Genomic DNA, 19,375 nt, shown 5'->3' with positions numbered 1-19,375 from the left:
GAGGCTATTGGGCACACTTCTTAAATCAGCTTTCGCAAAGAGGCTATTCTGCACACTTCTAAATTCAAATTTTCACAGAGTCTATTGGGCACACTTCTAATTTCAACTTTTCACAGAGGCTATTGGGCACACGTCTAAAATCAGCTTTCACAGAGTCTATTGGGCACACTTCTAAATTCAACTTTTCACAGAGTCTATTGGGCACACTTCTAGTTTCAACTTTTCACAGAGGCTATTGGGCACACTTCCAAAATCAGCTTTCGTAAAGAGGCTATTGGGCACACTTTTAAAATCAGCTTTCGCAAAGAGGCTATTAGGGGCACTACTAAATTAAACTTTCCACAGAGAGGCTATTGGGCACACTTCTAAATTCAACTTTAACAAAGAGGCTAATTGGGCACACTTCTAAATTCGACTTTCACAGAGAGGCTATTGCGGACAGATAGGCTATTGGGGACACTTCTAAATTCAACTTTTCACACAGAGGCTATTGGGGACACTTCTAGGTTCAACTTTTCACAGAGGCTATTGGGCACACTTCTAAATTCTACTTTCACAGAGAGGCTATTGGGGACACTTCTAAATTCAACATTTCACAGAGAGGCTATTGGGGACACTTCTAGGTTCAACTTTTCACAGAGGCTATTGGGCACACTTCTAAATTCTACTTTCACAGAGAGGCTATTGGGGACAGAGAAGCTATTGGGGACACTTCTAAATTCAACTTTTCACAGAAATGCTATTGGGACACTTCTACGTTCAACTTTCACAGAGAGGTTATTGGGTACACTTCTAAATTCAACTTTTCACAGAGAGGCTATTGGGCACACTTCTAAATTCAACTTTAACAATGAGGCTATTGGGCACACTTCTAAATTCAACTTTTCTCAGAGTCTATTGGGGACACTTCTAAATTCAACTTTTCACAGAGGCTATTGGGTACACTTCAAAAATCAGCATTTTCACAGAGTCTATTGGACACACTTCTATTTTCAACTTTTCACAGAGGCTATTGGGCACACTTCTAAATTCAACTTTTCACAGAGGCTATTGGGTACACTTCAAAAATCAGCATTTTCACAGAGTCTATTGGACACACTTCTATTTTCAACTTTTCACAGAGGCTATTGGGCACACTTCTTAAATCAGCTTTCGCAAAGAGGCTATTGGGCACACTTTTAAAATCAGCTTTCGCAAAGAGGCTATTGGGGACACTACTAAATTCAACTTTTCTCAGAGTCTATTGGGGACACTTCTAAATTCAACTTTTCACAGAGGCTATTGGGTACACTTCAAAAATCAGCATTTTCACAGAGTCTATTGGACACACTTCTAAATTCAACTTTTCTCAGAGTCTATTGGGGACACTTCTAAATTCAACTTTTCACAGAGGCTATTGGGTACACTTCAAAAATCAGCATTTTCACAGAGTCTATTGGACACACTTCTATTTTCAACTTTTCACAGAGGCTATTGGGCACACTTCTTAAATCAGCTTTCGCAAAGAGGCTATTGGGCACACTTTTAAAATCAGCTTTCGCAAAGAGGCTATTGGGGACACTACTAAATTCCATTTTCCACAGAGAGGCTATTGGGGACAGAGAAGCTATTGGGGACACTTCTAAATTCAACTTTTCACAGAAATGCTATTGGGGACACTTCTACGTTCAACTTTCAGAGAGAGGTTATTGGGGATACTTCTAAATTCAACTTTTCACAGAGAGGCTATTGGGGACACTTTTAGGTTCAACTTTTCACAGAGGCTATTTGGCGCACTTCTGAATTCTACTTTCACAGAGAGACTACTGGGCACAGAGAGGCTATTGGGTACACTTCTAAATTCAACTTTTCACAGAGAGGCTATTGGGCACACTTCTAAATTCAACTTTAACAATGAGGCTATTGGGCACACTTCTAAATTCAACTTTTCTCAGAGTCTATTGGGGACACTTCTAAATTCAACTTTTCACAGAGGCTATTGGGTACACTTCGAAAATCAGCATTTTCACAGAGTCTATTGGACACACTTCTATTTTCAACTTTTCACAGAGGCTATTGGGCACACTTCTTAAATCAGCTTTCGCAAAGAGGCTATTGGGCACACTTTTAAAATCAGCTTTCGCAAAGAGGCTATTGGGGACACTACTAAATTCCACTTTCCACAGAGAGGCTATTGGGGACAGAGAAGCTATTGGGGACACTTCTAAATTCAACTTTTCACAGAAATGCTATTGGGGACACTTCTACGTTCAACTTTCACAGAGAGGTTATTGGGGACACTTCTAAATTCAACTTTTCACAGAGAGGCTAGTGGGGACACTTTTAGGTTCAACTTTTCACAGAGGCTATTTGGTGCACTTCTGAATTCTACTTTCACAGAGAGACTACTGGGCACAGAGAGGCTATTGGGTACACTTCTAAATTCAACTTTTCACAGAGAGGCTATTGGGCACATTTCTAAATTCAACTTTAACAATGAGACTATTGGGCACACTTCTAAATTCAACTTTTCTCAGCGTCTATTGAGGACACTTCTAAATTCAACTTTACACAGAGGCTTTTGGGTACACTTCGAAAATCAGCATTTTCACAGAGTATATTGGACACACTTCTATTTTCAACTTTTCACAGAGGCTATTGGGCACACATCTTAAATCAGCTTTCGCAAAGAGGCTATTGGGCACACTTTTAAAATCAGTTTTCGCAAAGAGGCTATTGGGGACACCACTAAATTCCACTTTCCACAGAGAGGCTATTGGGCACACTTCTAAATTCAACTTTAACAAAGAGGCTAATTGGGCAAACTTCTAAATTCTACTTTCACAGAGAGGCTATTGGGGACACTTCTAAATTCATCATTTCACAGAGAGGCTATTGGGGACACTTCTAGGTTCAACTTTTCACTGAGGCTATTTGGCGCACTTCTGAATTCTACTTTCACAGAGAGACTACTGGGCACAGAGAGGCTATGGGTACACTTCTAAATTCAACTTTTCACAGAGAGGCTATTGGGCACACTTCTAAATTCAACTTTAACAATGACGCTATTGGGCACACTTCTAAATTCAACTTTTCTCAGAGTCTATTGGGGACACTTCTAAATTCAACTTTTCACAGAGGCTATTGGGTACACTTCGAAAATCAGCATTTTCACAGAGTCTATTGGACACACTTCTATTTTCAACTTTTCACAGAGAGGCTATTGCGGACAGAGAGGCTATTGGGGACACTTCTAAATTCAACTTTTCACACAGAGGCTATTGGGGACACTTCTAGGTTCAACTTTTCACAGGCTATTGGGCACACTTCTAAATTCTACTTTCACAGAGAGGCTATTGGGGACACTTCTAAATTCAACATTTCACAGAGAGGCTATTGGGGACACTTCTAGGTTCAACTTTTCACAGAGGCTATTGGGCACACTTCTAAATTCTACTTTCACAGAGAGGCTATTGGGGACAGAGAAACTATTGGGGACACTTCTAAATTCAACTTTTCACAGAAATGCTATTGGGGACACTTCTACGTTCAACTTTCACAGAGAGGTTATTGGGGACACTTCTAAATTCAACTTTTCACAGAGAGGCTAGTGGGGACACTTTTAGGTTCAACTTTTCACAGAGGCTATTTGGCGCACTTCTGAATTCTACTTTCACAGAGAGACTACTGGGCACAGAGAGGCTATTGGGTACACTTCTAAATTCAACTTTTCACAGAGAGGCTATTGGGCACACTTCTAAATTCTACTTTCACAGAGAGGCTATTGGGGACACTTCTAAATTCATCATTTCACAGAGTCTATTTGGCACACTTCTAATTTCAACTTTTCACAGAGGCTATTGGGCACACTTCTAGTTTCAACTTTTCACAGAGGCTATTGGGCACATTTCCAAAATCAGTTTTCACAAAGAGGCTATTGGGCACACTTTTAAAATCAGCTTTCGCAAAGAGGCTATTGGGGACACTACTAAATTCATCTTTCCACAGAGAGGCTATTGGGCACACTTCTAAATTCAACTTTAACAAAGAGGCTAATTGGGCACACTTCTAAATTCTACTTTCACAGAGAGGCTATTGGGGACACTTCTAAATTCATCATTTCACAGAGAGGCTATTGGGGACACTTCTAGGTTCAACTTTTCACAGAGGCTATTGGGCACACTTCTAAATTCTACTTTCACAGAGAGGCTATTGGGGACAGAGAAGCTATTGGGGACACTTCTAAATTTAACCTTTCACAGAGATGCTATTGGGGACACTTCTACGTTCAACTTTCACAGAGAGGTTATTGGGGACACTTCTAAATTCAACTTTTCACAGAGAGGCTATTGGGGACACTTCTAGGTTCAACTTTTCACAGAGGCTATTGGGCACACTTCTAAATTCTACTTTCACAGAGAGGCTATTGGGGACAGAGAAGCTATTGGGGACACTTCTAAATTTAACCTTTCACAGAGATGCTATTGGGGACACTTCTACGTTCAACTTTCACAGAGAGGTTATTGGGGACACTTCTAAATTCAACTTTTCACAGAGAGGCTATTGGGGACACTTTTAGGTTCAACTTTTCACAGAGAGGCTATTGGGCACACTTCTAAATTCAACTTTTCACAGAGGCTATTGGGTACACTTCGAAAATCAGCATTTTCACAGAGTCTATTGGGCACACTTCTATTTTCAACTTTTCACAGAGGCTATTGGGCACACTTCTTAAATCAGCTTTCGCAAAGAGGCTATTCTGCACACTTCTTAATTCAAATTTTCACAGAGTCTATTGGGCACACTTCTAATTTCAACTTTTCACAGAGGCTATTCTGCACACGTCTAAAATCAGCTTTCACAAAGAGGCTATTGGGCACACTTCTAAATTCAACTTTTCACAGAGTCTATTGGGCACACTTCTAGTTTCAACTTTTCACAGAGGCTATTGGGCACACTTCCAAAATCAGCTTTCGCAAAGAGGCTATTGGGCACACTTTTAAAATCAGCTTTCGCAAAGAGGCTATTAGGGACACTACTAAATTAAACTTTCCACAGAGAGGCTATTGGGCACACTTCTAAATTCAACTTTAACAAAGAGGCTAATTGGGCACACTTCTAAATTCGACTTTCACAGAGAGGCTATTGCGGACAGAGAGGCTATTGGGGACACTTCTAAATTCAACTTTTCACACAGAGGCTATTGGGGACACTTCTAGGTTCAACTTTTCACAGAGGCTATTGGGCACACTTCTAAATTCTACTTTCACAGAGAGGCTATTGGGGACACTTCTAAATTCAACATTTCACAGAGAGGCTATTGGGGACACTTCTAGGTTCAACTTTTCACAGAGGCTATTTGGCGCACTTCTGAATTCTACTTTCACAGAGAGACTACTCGGCACAGAGAGGCTATTGGGTACACTTCTAAATTCAACTTTTCACAGAGAGGCTATTGGGCACACTTCTTAATTCAACTTTAACAATGAGGCTATTGGGCACACTTCTAAATTCAACTTTTCTCAGAGTCTATTGGGGACACTTCTAAATTCAACTTTTCACAGAGGCTATTGGGTACACTTCAAAAATCAGCATTTTCACAGAGTCTATTGGACACACTTCTATTTTCAACTTTTCACAGAGGCTATTGGGCACACTTCTTAAATCAGCTTTCGCAAAGAGGCTATTGGGCACACTTTTAAAATCAGCTTTCGCAAAGAGGCTATTGGGGACACTTCTAAATTCAACTTTTCACAGAAATGCTATTGGGGACACTTCTACTTTCAACTTTCAGAGAGAGGTTATTGGGGACACTTCTAAATTCAACTTTTCACAGAGAGGCTAGTGGGGACACTTTTAGGTTCAACTTTTCACAGAGGCTATTTGGCGCACTTCTAAATTCAACTTTAACAATGAGGCTATTGGGCACACTTCTAAATTCAACTTTTCACAGAGTTTATTGGGGAAATTTCTAAATTCAACTTTTCACAGAGGCTATTGGGCACACTTCTAAAATCAGCTTCCAGCAAGAGGCTATAGGGCACACTTCTAAATTCAACTTTAAGAAAGAGGCTATTGGGCACACTTCTAAATTCAACTTTTCACAGAGGCTATTGGGTACACTTCTAAAATCAGCTTCAGCAAAGAGGCTATTGGGCACACTTCTAAATTCAACTTTAACAAAGAGGCTATTGGGTACACTTCTAAATTCAACTTTTCACAGAGTCTATTTGGCACACTTCTAATTTCAACTTTTCACAGAGGTTATTGGGCACACTTCTAAAATCAGGTTTCACAAAGAGGCTATTGGGCACACTTCTAAATTCAAATTTTCACAGAGTCTATTGGGCACACTTCTAGTTTCAACTTTTCACAGAGGCTATTGGGCACACTTCCAAAATCAGTTTTCGCAAAGAGGCTATTGGGCACACTTTTAAAATCAGCTTTCGCAAAGAGGCTATTGGGGACACTACTAAATTCATCTTTCCACAGAGAGGCTATTGGGCACACTTCTACTTTCAACTTTCAGAGAGAGGTTATTGGGGACACTTCTAAATTCAACTTTTCACAGAGAGGCTAGTGGGGACACTTTTAGGTTCAACTTTTCACAGAGGCTATTTGGCGCACTTCTAAATTCAACTTTAACAATGAGGCTATTGGGCACACTTCTAAATTCAACTTTTCACAGAGTTTATTGGGGAAATTTCTAAATTCAACTTTTCACAGAGGCTATTTGGCGCACTTCTAAATTCAACTTTAACAATGAGGCTATTGGGCACACTTCTAAATTCAACTTTTCACAGAGTTTATTGGGGAAATTTCTAAATTCAACTTTTCACAGAGGCTATTGGGCACACTTCTAAAATCAGCTTCCAGCAAGAGGCTATAGGGCACACTTCTAAATTCAACTTTAAGAAAGAGGCTATTGGGCACACTTCTAAATTCAACTTTTCACAGAGGCTATTGGGTACACTTCTAAAATCAGCTTCAGCAAAGCGGCTATTGGGCACACTTCTAAATTCAACTTTAACAAAGAGGCTATTGGGTACACTTCTAAATTCAACTTTTCACAGAGTCTATTTGGCACACTTCTAATTTCAACTTTTCACAGAGGTTATTGGGCACACTTCTAAAATCAGGTTTCACAAAGAGGCTATTGGGCACACTTCTAAATTCAAATTTTCACAGAGTCTATTGGGCACACTTCTAGTTTCAACTTTTCACAGAGGCTATTGGGCACACTTCCAAAATCAGTTTTCGCAAAGAGGCTATTGGGCACACTTTTAAAATCAGCTTTCGCAAAGAGGCTATTGGGGACACTACTAAATTCATCTTTCCACAGAGAGGCTATTGGGCACACTTCTAAATTCAACTTTAACAAAGAGGCTAATTGGGCACACTTCTAAATTCTACTTTCACGAGAGGCTATTGGGGACACTTCTAAATTCATCATTTCACAGAGAGGCTATTGGGGACACTTCTAGGTTCAACTTTTCACAGAGGCTATTGGGCACACTTCTAAATTCTACTTTCACAGAGAGGCTATTGGGGACAGAGAAGCTATTGGGGACACTTCTAAATTTAACCTTTCACAGAGATGCTATTGGGGACACTTCTACGTTCAACTTTCACAGAGAGGTTATTGGGGACACTTCTAAATTCAACTTTTCACAGAGAGGCTATTGGGGACACTTTTAGGTTCAACTTTTCACAGAGAGGCTATTGGGCACACTTCTAAATTCAACTTTTCACAGAGGGTATTGGGTACACTTCGAAAATCAGCATTTTCACAGAGTCTATTGGGCACACTTCTATTTTCAACTTTTCACAGAGGCTATTGGGCACACTTCTTAAATCAGCTTTCGCAAAGAGGCTATTCTGCACACTTCTAAATTCAAATTTTCACAGAGTCTATTGGGCACACTTCTAATTTCAACTTTTCACAGAGGCTATTGGGCACACGTCTAAAATCAGCTTTCACAAAGAGGCTATTGGGCACACTTCTAAATTCAACTTTTCACAGAGTCTATTGGGCACACTTCTAGTTTCAACTTTTCACAGAGGCTATTGGGCACACTTCCAAAATCAGCTTTCGCAAAGAGGCTATTGGGCACACTTTTAAAATCAGCTTTCGCAAAGAGGCTATTAGGGACACTACTAAATTAAACTTTCCACAGAGAGGCTATTGGGCACACTTCTAAATTCAACTTTAACAAAGAGGCTAATTGGGCACACTTCTAAATTCGACTTTCACAGAGAGGCTATTGCGGACAGAGAGGCTATTGGGGACACTTCTAAATTCAACTTTTCACACAGAGGCTATTGGGGACACTTCTAGGTTCAACTTTTCACAGAGGCTATTGGGCACACTTCTAAATTCTACTTTCACAGAGAGGCTATTGGGGACACTTCTAAATTCAACATTTCACAGAGAGGCTATTGGGGACACTTCTAGGTTCAACTTTTCACAGAGGCTATTGGGCACACTTCTAAATTCTACTTTCACAGAGAGGCTATTGGGGACAGAGAAGCTATTGGGGACACTTCTAAATTCAACTTTTCACAGAAATGCTATTGGGGACACTTCTACGTTCAACTTTCACAGAGAGGTTATTGGGGACACTTCTAAATTCAACTTTTCACAGAGAGGCTAGTGGGGACTCTTTTAGGTTCAACTTTTCACAGAGGCTATTTGGCACACTTCTGAATTCTACTTTCACAGAGAGACTACTGGGCACAGAGAGGCTATTGGGTACACTTCTAAATTCAACTTTTCACAGAGAGGCTATTTTGGCACACTTCTAAATTCAACTTTAACAATGAGGCTATTGGGCACACTTCTAAATTCAACTTTTCTCAGAGTCTATTGGGGACACTTCTAAATTCAACTTTTCACAGAGGCTATTGGGTACACTTCAAAAATCAGCATTTTCACAGAGTCTATTGGACACACTTCTATTTTCAACTTTTCACAGAGGCTATTGGGCACACTTCTTAAATCAGCTTTCGCAAAGAGGCTATTGGGCACACTTTTAAAATCAGCTTTCGCAAAGAGGCTATTGGGGACACTACTAAATTCCACTTTTCACAGAGAGGCTATTGGGGACAGAGAAGCTATTGGGGACACTTCTAAATTCAACTTTTCACAGAAATGCTATTGGGGTACTTCTACGTTCAACTTTCAGAGAGAGGTTATTGGGGATACTTCTAAATTCAACTTTTCACAGAGAGGCTATTGGGGACACTTTTAGGTTCAACTTTTCACAGAGGCTATTTGGCGCACTTCTGAATTCTACTTTCACAGAGAGACTACTGGCCACAGAGAGGCTATTGGGTACACTTCTAAATTCAACTTTCACAGAGAGGCTATTGGGCACACTTCTAAATTCAACTTTAACAATGAGGCTATTGGGCACACTTCTAAATTCAACTTTTCTCAGAGTCTATTGGGGACACTTCTAAATTCAACTTTTCACAGAGGCTATTGGGTACACTTCGAAAATCAGCATTTTCACAGAGTCTATTGGACACACTTCTATTTTCAACTTTTCACAGAGGCTATTGGGCACACTTCTTAAATCAGCTTTCGCAAAGAGGCTATTGGGCACACTTTTAAAATCAGCTTTCGCAAAGAGGCTATTGGGGACACTACTAAATTCCACTTTCCACAGAGAGGCTATTGGGGACAGAGAAGCTATTGGGGACACTTCTAAATTCAACTTTTCACAGAAATGCTATTGGGGACACTTCTACGTTCAACTTTCACAGAGAGGTTATTGGGGACACTTCTAAATTCAACTTTTCACAGAGAGGCTAGTGGGGAAACTTTTAGGTTCAACTTTTCACAGAGGCTATTTGGCGCACTTCTGAATTCTACTTTCACAGAGAGACTACTGGGCACAGAGAGGCTATTGGGTACACTTCTAAACTCAACTTTTCACAGAGAGGCTATTGGGCACATTTCTAAATTCAACTTTAACAATGAGACTATTGGGCACACTTCTAAATTCAACTTTTCTCAGAGTCTATTGAGGACACTTCTAAATTCAACTTTTCACAGAGGCTATTGGGTACACTTCGAAAATCAGCATTTTCACAGAGTCTATTGGACACACTTCTATTTTCAACTTTTCACAGAGGCTATTGGGCACACTTCTTAAATCAGCTTTCGCAAAGAGGCTATTGGGCACACTTTTAAAATCAGTTTTCGCAAAGAGGCTATTGGGGACACTACTAAATTCCACTTTCCACAGAGAGGCTATTGGGCACACTTCTAAATTCAACTTTAACAAAGAGACTAATTGGGCAAACTTCTAAATTCTACTTTCACAGAGAGGCTATTGGGGACACTTCTAAATTCATCATTTCACAGAGAGGCTATTGGGGACACTTCTAGGTTCAACTTTTCACAGAGGCTATTTGGCGCACTTCTGAATTCTACTTTCACAGAGAGACTACTGGGCACAGAGAGGCTATGGGTACACTTCTAAATTCAACTTTTCACAGAGAGGCTATTGGGCACACTTCTAAATTCAACTTTAACAATGAGGCTATTGGGCACACTTCTAAATTCAACTTTTCTCAGAGTCTATTGGGGACACTTCTAAATTCAACTTTTCACAGATGCTATTGGGTACACTTCGAAAATCAGCATTTTCACAGAGTCTATTGGACACACTTCTATTTTCAACTTTTCACAGAGAGGCTATTGCGGACAGAGAGGCTATTGGGGACACTTCTAAATTCAACTTTTCACACAGAGGCTATTGGGGACACTTCTAGATTCAACTTTTCACAGAGGCTATTGGGCACACTTCTAAATTCTACTTTCACAGAGAGGCTATTGGGGAAACTTCTAAATTCAACATTTCACAGAGAGGCTATTGGGGACACTTCTAGGTTCAACTTTTCACAGAGGCTATTGGGCACACTTCTAAATTCTACTTTCACAGAGAGGCTATTGGGGACAGAGAAGCTATTGGGGACACTTCTAAATTCAACTTTTCACAGAAATGCTATTGGGGACACTTCTACGTTCAACTTTCACAGAGAGGTTATTGGGGACACTTCTAAATTCAACTTTTCACAGAGAGGCTAGTGGGGACACTTTTAGGTTCAACTTTTCACAGAGGCTATTTGGCGCACTTCTGAATTCTACTTTCACAGAGAGACTACTGGGCACAGAGAGGCTATTGGGTACACTTCTAAATTCAACTTTTCACAGAGAGGCTATTGGGCACACTTCTAAATTCAACTTTAACAATGAGGCTATTGGGCACACTTCTAAATTCAACTTTTCTCAGAGTCTATTGGGGACACTTCTAAATTCAACTTTTCACAGCGGCTATTGGGTAAACTTCGAAAATCAGCATTTTCACAGAGTCTATTGGACACACTTCTATTTTCAACTTTTCACAGAGGCTATTGGGCACACTTCTTAAATCAGCTTTCGCAAAGAGGCTATTGGGCACACTTTTAAAATCAGCTTTCGCAAAGAGGCTATTGGGGACACTACTAAATTCCACTTTCCACAGAGAGGCTATTGGGGACAGAGAAGCTATTGGGGACACTTCTAAATTCAACTTTTCACAGAAATGCTATTGGGGACACTTCTAAATTCAACTTTTCACAGAGTCTATTTGGCACACTTCTAATTTCAACTTTTCACAGAGGCTATTGGGCACACTTCTAAAATCAGCTTTCACAAAGAGGCTACTGGGCACACTTCTAAATTCAACTTTTCACAGAGTCTATTGGGCACACTTCTAGTTTCAACTTTTCACAGAGGCTATTGGGCACACTTCCAAAATCAGTTTTCGCAAAAAGGCTATTGGGCACACTTTTAAAATCAGCTTTCGCAAAGAGGCTATTGGGGACACTACTAAATTCAACTTTCCACAGAGAGGCTATTGGGCACACTTCTAAATTCAACTTTAACAAAGAGGATAATTGGGCACACTTCTAAATTCTACTTTCACAGAGAGGCTATTGGGGACACTTCTAAATTCATCATTTCACAGAGAGGCTATTGGGGACACTTCTAAGTTCAACTTTTCACAGAGGCTATTGGGCACACTTCTAAATTCTACTTTCACAGAGAGGCTATTGGGGACAGAGAAGCTATTGGGGACACTTCTAAATTTAACATTTCACAGAGATGCTATTGGGGACACTTCTACGTTCAACTTTCACAGAGAGGTTATTGGGGACACTTCTAAATTCAACTTTTCACAGAGAGGCTATTGGGGACACTTTTAGGTTCAACTTTTCACAGAGAGGCTATTGGGCACACTTCTAAATTCAACTTTTCACAGAGGCTATTGGGTACACTTCGAAAATCAGCATTTTCACAGAGTCTATTGGGCACACTTCTTTTTTCAACTTTTCACAGAGGCTATTGGGCGCACTTCTTAAATCAGCTTTCGCAAAGAGGCTATTCTGCACACTTCTAAATTCAAATTTTCACAGAATCTATTGGGCACACTTCTAATTTCAACTTTTCACAGAGGCTATTGGGCACACGTCTAAAATCAGCTTTCACAAAGAGGCTATTGGGCACACTTCTAAATTCAACTTTTCACAGAGTCTATTGGGCACACTTCTAGTTTCAACTTTTCACAGAGGCTATTGGGCACACTTCCAAAATCAGCTTTCGTAAAGAGGCTATTGGGCACACTTTTAAAATCAGCTTTCGCAAAGAGGCTATTAGGGACACTACTAAATTAAACTTTCCACAGAGAGGCTATTGGGCACACTTCTAAATTCAACTTTAACAAAGAGGCTAATTGAGCACACTTCTAAATTCGACTTTCACAGAGAGGCTATTGCGGACAGAGAGGCTATTGGGGACACTTCTAAATTCAACATTTCACAGAGAGGCTATTGGGGACACTTCTAGGTTCAACTTTTCACAGAGGCTATTGGGCACACTTCTAAATTCTACTTTCACAGAGAGGCTATTGGGACATAGAAGCTATTGGGGACACTTCTAAATTCAACTTTTTACAGAAATGCTATTGGGGACACTTCTACGTTCAACTTTCACAGAGAGGTTATTGGGGACACTTATAAATTCAACTTTTCACAGAGAGGCTAGTGGGGACACTTTTAGGTTCAACTTTTCACAGAGGCTATTTGGCACACTTCTGAATTCTACTTTCACAGAGAGACTACTGGGCACAGAGAGGCTATTGGGTACACTTCTAAATTCAACTTTTCACAGAGAGGCTATTGGGCACACTTCTAAATTCAACTTTAACAATGAGGCTATTGGGCACACTTCTAAATTCAACTTTTCTCAGAGTCTATTGGGGACACTTCTAAATTCAACTTTTCACAGAGGCTATTGGGTACACTTCAAAAATCAGCATTTTCACAGAGTCTATTGGACACACTTCTATTTTCAACTTTTCACAGAGGCTATTGGGCACACTTCTTAAATCAGCTTTCGCAAAGAGGCTATTGGGGACACTTCTAAATTCAACTTTCAACAGAAATGCTATTGGGGACACTTCTACGTTCAACTTTCAGAGAGAGGTTATTGGGGACACTTCTAAATTCAACTTTTCACAGAGAGGCTAGTGGGGACACTTTTAGGTTCAACTTTTCACAGAGGCTATTTGGCGCACTTCTAAATTCAACTTTTCACAGAGTTTATTGGGGACATTTCTAAATTCAACTTTTCACAGAGGCTATTGGGCACACTTCTAAAATCAGCTTCCGGCAAGAGGCTATAGGGCACACTTCTAAATTCAACTTTAAGAAAGAGGCTATTGGGCACACTTCTAAATTCAACTTTTCACAGAGGCTATTGGGTACACTTCTAAAATCAGCTTCAGCAAAGAGGCTATTGGGCACACTTCTAAATTCAAATTTAACAAAGAGGCTATTGGGTACACTTCTAAATTCAACTTTTCACAGAGTCTATTTGGCACACTTCTAATTTCAACTTTTCACAGAGGCTATTGGGCACACTTCTAAAATCAGGTTTCACAAAGAGGCTATTGGGCACACTTCTAAATTCAAATTTTCACAGAGTCTATTGGGCACACTTCTAGTTTCAACTTTTCACAGAGGCTATTGGGCACACTTCCAAAATAAGTTTTCGCAAAGAGGCTATTGGGCACACTTTTAAAATCAGCTTTCGCAAAGAGGCTATTGGGGACACTACTAAATTCATCTTTCCACAGAGAGGCTATTGGGCACACTTCTACATTCAACTTTAACAAAGAGGCTAATTGGGCACACTTCTAAATTCTACTTTCACAGAGAGGCTATTGGGGACACTTCTAAATTCATCATTTCACAGAGAGGCTATTGGGGACACTTCTAGGTTCAACTTTTCACAGAGGCTATTGGGCACACTTCTAAATTCTACTTTCACAGAGAGGCTATTGGGGACAGAGAAGCTATTGGGGACACTTCATTCAAAACTCAACTTTTCACAGAAATGCTATTGGGGACACTTCTACGTTCAACTTTCACAGAGAGGTTATTGGGGACACTTCTAAATTCAACTTTTCACAGAGAGGCTAGTGGGGACACTTTTAGGTTCAACTTTTCACAGAGGCTATTTGGCGCACTTCTGAATTCTACTTTCACAGAGAGACTACTGGGCACAGAGAGGCTATTGGGTACACTTCTAAATTCAACTTTTCACAGAGAGGCTATTGGGCACACTTCTAAATTCAACTTTAACAATGAGGCTATTGGGCACACTTCTAAATTCAACTTTTCTCAGAGTCTATTGGGGACACTTCTAAATTCAACTTTTCACAGAGGCTATTGGGTACACTTCTTAAATCAGCTTTCGCAAAGAGGCTATTGGGCACACTTTTAAAATCAGCTTTCGCAAAGAGGCTATTGGGGACACTACTAAATTCCACTTTCCACAGAGAGGCTATTGGGGACAGAGAAGCTATTGGGGACACTTCTAAATTCAACTTTTCACAGAAATGCTATTGGGGACACTTCTACGTTCAACTTTCAGAGAGAGGTTATTGGGGATACTTCTAAATTCAACTTTTCACAGAGAGGCTATTGGGGACACTTTTAGGTTCAACTTTTCACAGAGGCTATTTGGCGCACTTCTGAATTCTACTTTCACAGAGAGACTACTGGGCACAGAGAGGCTATTGGGTACACTTCTAAATTCAACTTTTCACAGAGAGGCTATTGGGCACACTTCTAAATTCAACTTTCCACAGAGAGGCTATTGGGGACAGAGAAGCTATTGGGGACACTGCTAAATTCAACTTTTCACAGAAATGCTATTGGGGACACTTCTACGTTCAACTTTCACAGAGAGGTTATTGGGGACACTTCTAAATTCAACTTTTCACAGAGAGGCTAGTGGGGACACTTTTAGGTTCAACTTTTTACAGAGGCTATTTGGCGCACTTCTGAATTCTACTTTCAGAGAGAGACTACTGGGCACAGAGAGGCTATTGGGTACACTTCTAAATTCAACTTTTCACAGAGAGGCTATTGGGCACATTTCTAAATTCAACTTTAACAATGAGACTATTGGGCACACTTCTAAATTCAACTTTTCTCAGCGTCTATTGAGGACACTTCTAAATTCAACTTTTCACAGAGGCTTTTGGGTACACTTCGAAAATCAGCATTTTCACAGAGTCTATTGGACACACTTCTATTTTCAACTTTTCACAGAGGCTATTGGGCACACATCTTAAATCAGCTTTCGCAAAGAGGCTATTGGGCACACTTTTAAAATCAGTTTTCGCAAAGAGGCTATTGGGGACACTACTAAATTCCACTTTCCACAGAGAGGCTATTGGGCACACTTCTAAATTCAACTTTAACAAAGAGGCTAATTGGGCAAACTTCTAAATTCTACTTTCACAGAGAGGCTATTGGGACACTTCTAAATTCATCATTTCACAGAGAGGCTATTGGGGACACTTCTAGGTTCAACTTTTCACAGAGGCTATTTGGCGCACTTCTGAATTCTACTTTCACAGAGAGACTACTGGGCATAGAGAGGCTATGGGTACACTTCTAAATTCAACTTTTCACAGAGAGGCTATTGGGCACACTTCTAAATTCAACTTTAACAATGAGGCTATTGGGCACACTTCTAAATTCAACTTTTCTCAGAGTCTATTGGGGACACTTCTAAATTCAACTTTTCACAGAGGCTATTGGGTACACTTCAAAAATCAGCATTTTCACAGAGTCTATTGGACACACTTCTATTTTCAACTTTTCACAGAGAGGCTATTGCGGACAGAGAGGCTATTGGGGACACTTCTAAATTCAACTTTTCACACAGAGGCTATTGGGGACACTTCTAGGTTCAACTTTTCACAGAGGCTATTGGGCACACTTCTAAATTCTACTTTCACAGAGAGGCTATTGGGGACACTTCTAAATTCAACATTTCACAGAGAGGCTATTGGGGACACTTCTAGGTTCAACTTTTCACAGAGGCTATTGGGCACACTTCTAAATTCTACTTTCACAGAGAGGCTATTGGGGACAGAGAAGCTATTGGGGACACTTCTAAATTCAACTTTTCACAGAAATGCTATTGGGGACACTTCTACGTTCAACTTTCACAGAGAGGTTATTGGGGACACTTCTAAATTCAACTTTTCACAGAGAGGCTAGTGGGGACACTTTTAGGTTCAACTTTTCACAGAGGCTATTTGGCGCACTTCTGAATTCTACTTTCACAGAGAGACTACTGGGCACAGAGAGGCTATTGGGTACACTTCTAAATTCAACTTTAACAATGAGGCTATTGGGCACACTTCTAAATTCAACTTTTCTCAGAGTCTATTGGGGACACTTCTAAATTCAACTTTTCACAGCGGCTATTGGGTACACTTCGAAAATCAGCATTTTCACAGAGTCTATTGGACACACTACTATTTTCAACTTTTCACAGAGGCTATTGGGCACACTTCTTAAATCAGCTTTCGCAAAGAGGCTATTGGGCACACTTTTAAAATCAGCTTTTGCAAAGAGGCTATTGGGGACACTACTAAATTCCACTTTCCACAGAGAGGCTATTGGGGACAGAGAAGCTATTGGGGACACTTCTAAATTCAACTTTTCACAGAAATGCTATTGGGGACACTTCTAAATTCAACTTTTCACAGAGTCTATTTGGCACACTTCTAATTTCAACTTTTCACAGAGGCTATTGGGCACACTTCTAAAATCAGCTTTCACAAAGAGGCTATTGGGCACACTTCTAAATTCAACTTTTCACAGAGGCTATTGGGCACACTTCCAAAATCAGTTTTCGCAAAGAGGCTATTGGGCACACTTTTAAAATCAGCTTTCGCAAAGAGGCTATTGGGGACACTACTAAATTCAACTTTCCACAGAGAGGCTATTGGGCACACTTCTAAATTCAACTTTAACAAAGAGGCTAATTGGGCACACTTCTAAATTCTACTTTCACAGAGAGGCTATTGGGGACAGAGAAGCTATTGGGGACACTTCTAAATTTAACCTTTCACAGAGATGCTATTGGGGACACTTCTACGTTCAACTTTCACAGAGAGGTTATTGGGGACACTTCTAAATTCAACTTTTCACAGAGAGGCTATTGGGGACACTTTTAGGTTCAACTTTTCACAGAGAGGCTATTGGGCACACTTCTAAATTCAACTTTTCACAGAGGCTATTGGGTACACTTCGAAAATCAGCATTTTCACAGAGTCTATTGGGCACACTTCTATTTTCAACTTTTCACAGAGGCTATTGGGCACACTTCTTAAATCAGCTTTCGCAAAGAGGCTATTCTGCACACTTCTAAATTCAAATTTTCACAGAATCTATTGGGCACACTTCTAATTTCAACTTTTCACAGAGGCTATTGGGCACACGTCTAAAATCAGCTTTCACAAAGAGGCTATTGGGCACACTTCTAAATTCAACTTTTCACAGAGTCTATTGGGCACACTTCTAGTTTCAACTTTTCACAGAGGCTATTGGGCACACTTCCAAAATCAGCTTTCGCAAAGAGGCTATTGGGCACACTTTTAAAATCAGCTTTCGCAAAGAGGCTATTAGGGACACTACTAAATTAAACTTTCCACAGAGAGGCTATTGGGCACACTTCTAAATTCAACTTTAACAAAGAGGCTAATTGGGCACACTTCTAAATTCGACTTTCACAGAGAGGCTATTGCGGACAGAGAGGCTATTGGGGACACTTCTAAATTCAACTTTTCACACAGAGGCTATTGGGGACACTTCTAGGTTCAACTTTTCACAGAGGCTATTGGGCACACTTCTAAATTCTACTTTCACAGAGAGGCTATTGGGGACACTTCTAAATTCAACATTTCACAGAGAGGCTATTGGGGACACTTCTAGGTTCAACTTTTCACAGAGGCTATTGGGCACACTTCTAAATTCTACTTTCACAGAGAGGCTATTGGGGACAGAGAAGCTATTGGGGACACTTCTAAATTCAACTTTTCACAGAAATGCTATTGGGGACACTTCTACGTTCAACTTTCACAGAGAGGTTATTGGGGACACTTATAAATTCAACTTTTCACAGAGAGGCTAGTGGGGACACTTTTAGGTTCAACTTTTCACAGAGGCTATTTGGCACACTTCTGAATTCTACTTTCACAGAGAGACTACTGGGCACAGAGAGGCTATTGGGTACACTTCTAAATTCTACTTTTCACAGAGAGGCTATTGGGCACACTTCTAAATTCAACTTTAACAATGAGGCTATTGGGCACACTTCTAAATTCAACTTTTCTCAGAGTCTATTGGGGACACTTCTAAATTCAACTTTTCACAGAGGCTATTGGGTACACTTCAAAAATCAGCATTTTCACAGAGTCTATTGGACACACTTCTATTTTCAACTTTTCACAGAGGCTATTGGGCACACTTCTTAAATCAGCTTTCGCAAAGAGGCTATTGGGCACACTTTTAAAATCAGCTTTCGCAAAGAGGCTATTGGGGACACTACTAAATTCCACTTTCCACAGAGAGGCTATTGGGGACAGAGAAGCTATTGGGGACACTTCTAAATTCAACTTTTCACAGAAATGCTATTGGGGACACTTCTACGTTCAACTTTCAGAGAGAGGTTATTGGTGATACTTCTAAATTCAACTTTTCACAGAGAGGCTAGTGGGGACACTTTTAGGTTCAACTTTTCACAGAGGCTATTTGGCGCACTTCTGAATTCTACTTTCACAGAGAGACTACTGGGCACAGAGAGGCTATTGGGTACACTTCTAAATTCAACTTTTCACAGAGAGGCTATTGGGCACACTTCTAAATTCAACTTTAACAATGAGGCTATTGGGCACACTTCTAAATTCAACTTTTCTCAGAGTCTATTGGCGACACTTCTAAATTCAACTTTTCACAGAGGCTATTGGGTACACTT

The sequence above is a fragment of the Ambystoma mexicanum genome, chromosome 3p, assembly GCF_040938575.1.
Source record: "Ambystoma mexicanum isolate Mex_15411 chromosome 3p, UKY_AmexF1_1, whole genome shotgun sequence".
NCBI lineage: Eukaryota > Metazoa > Chordata > Amphibia > Caudata > Ambystomatidae > Ambystoma > Ambystoma mexicanum.
Note: the sequence above shows the minus strand (reverse complement) of the source record.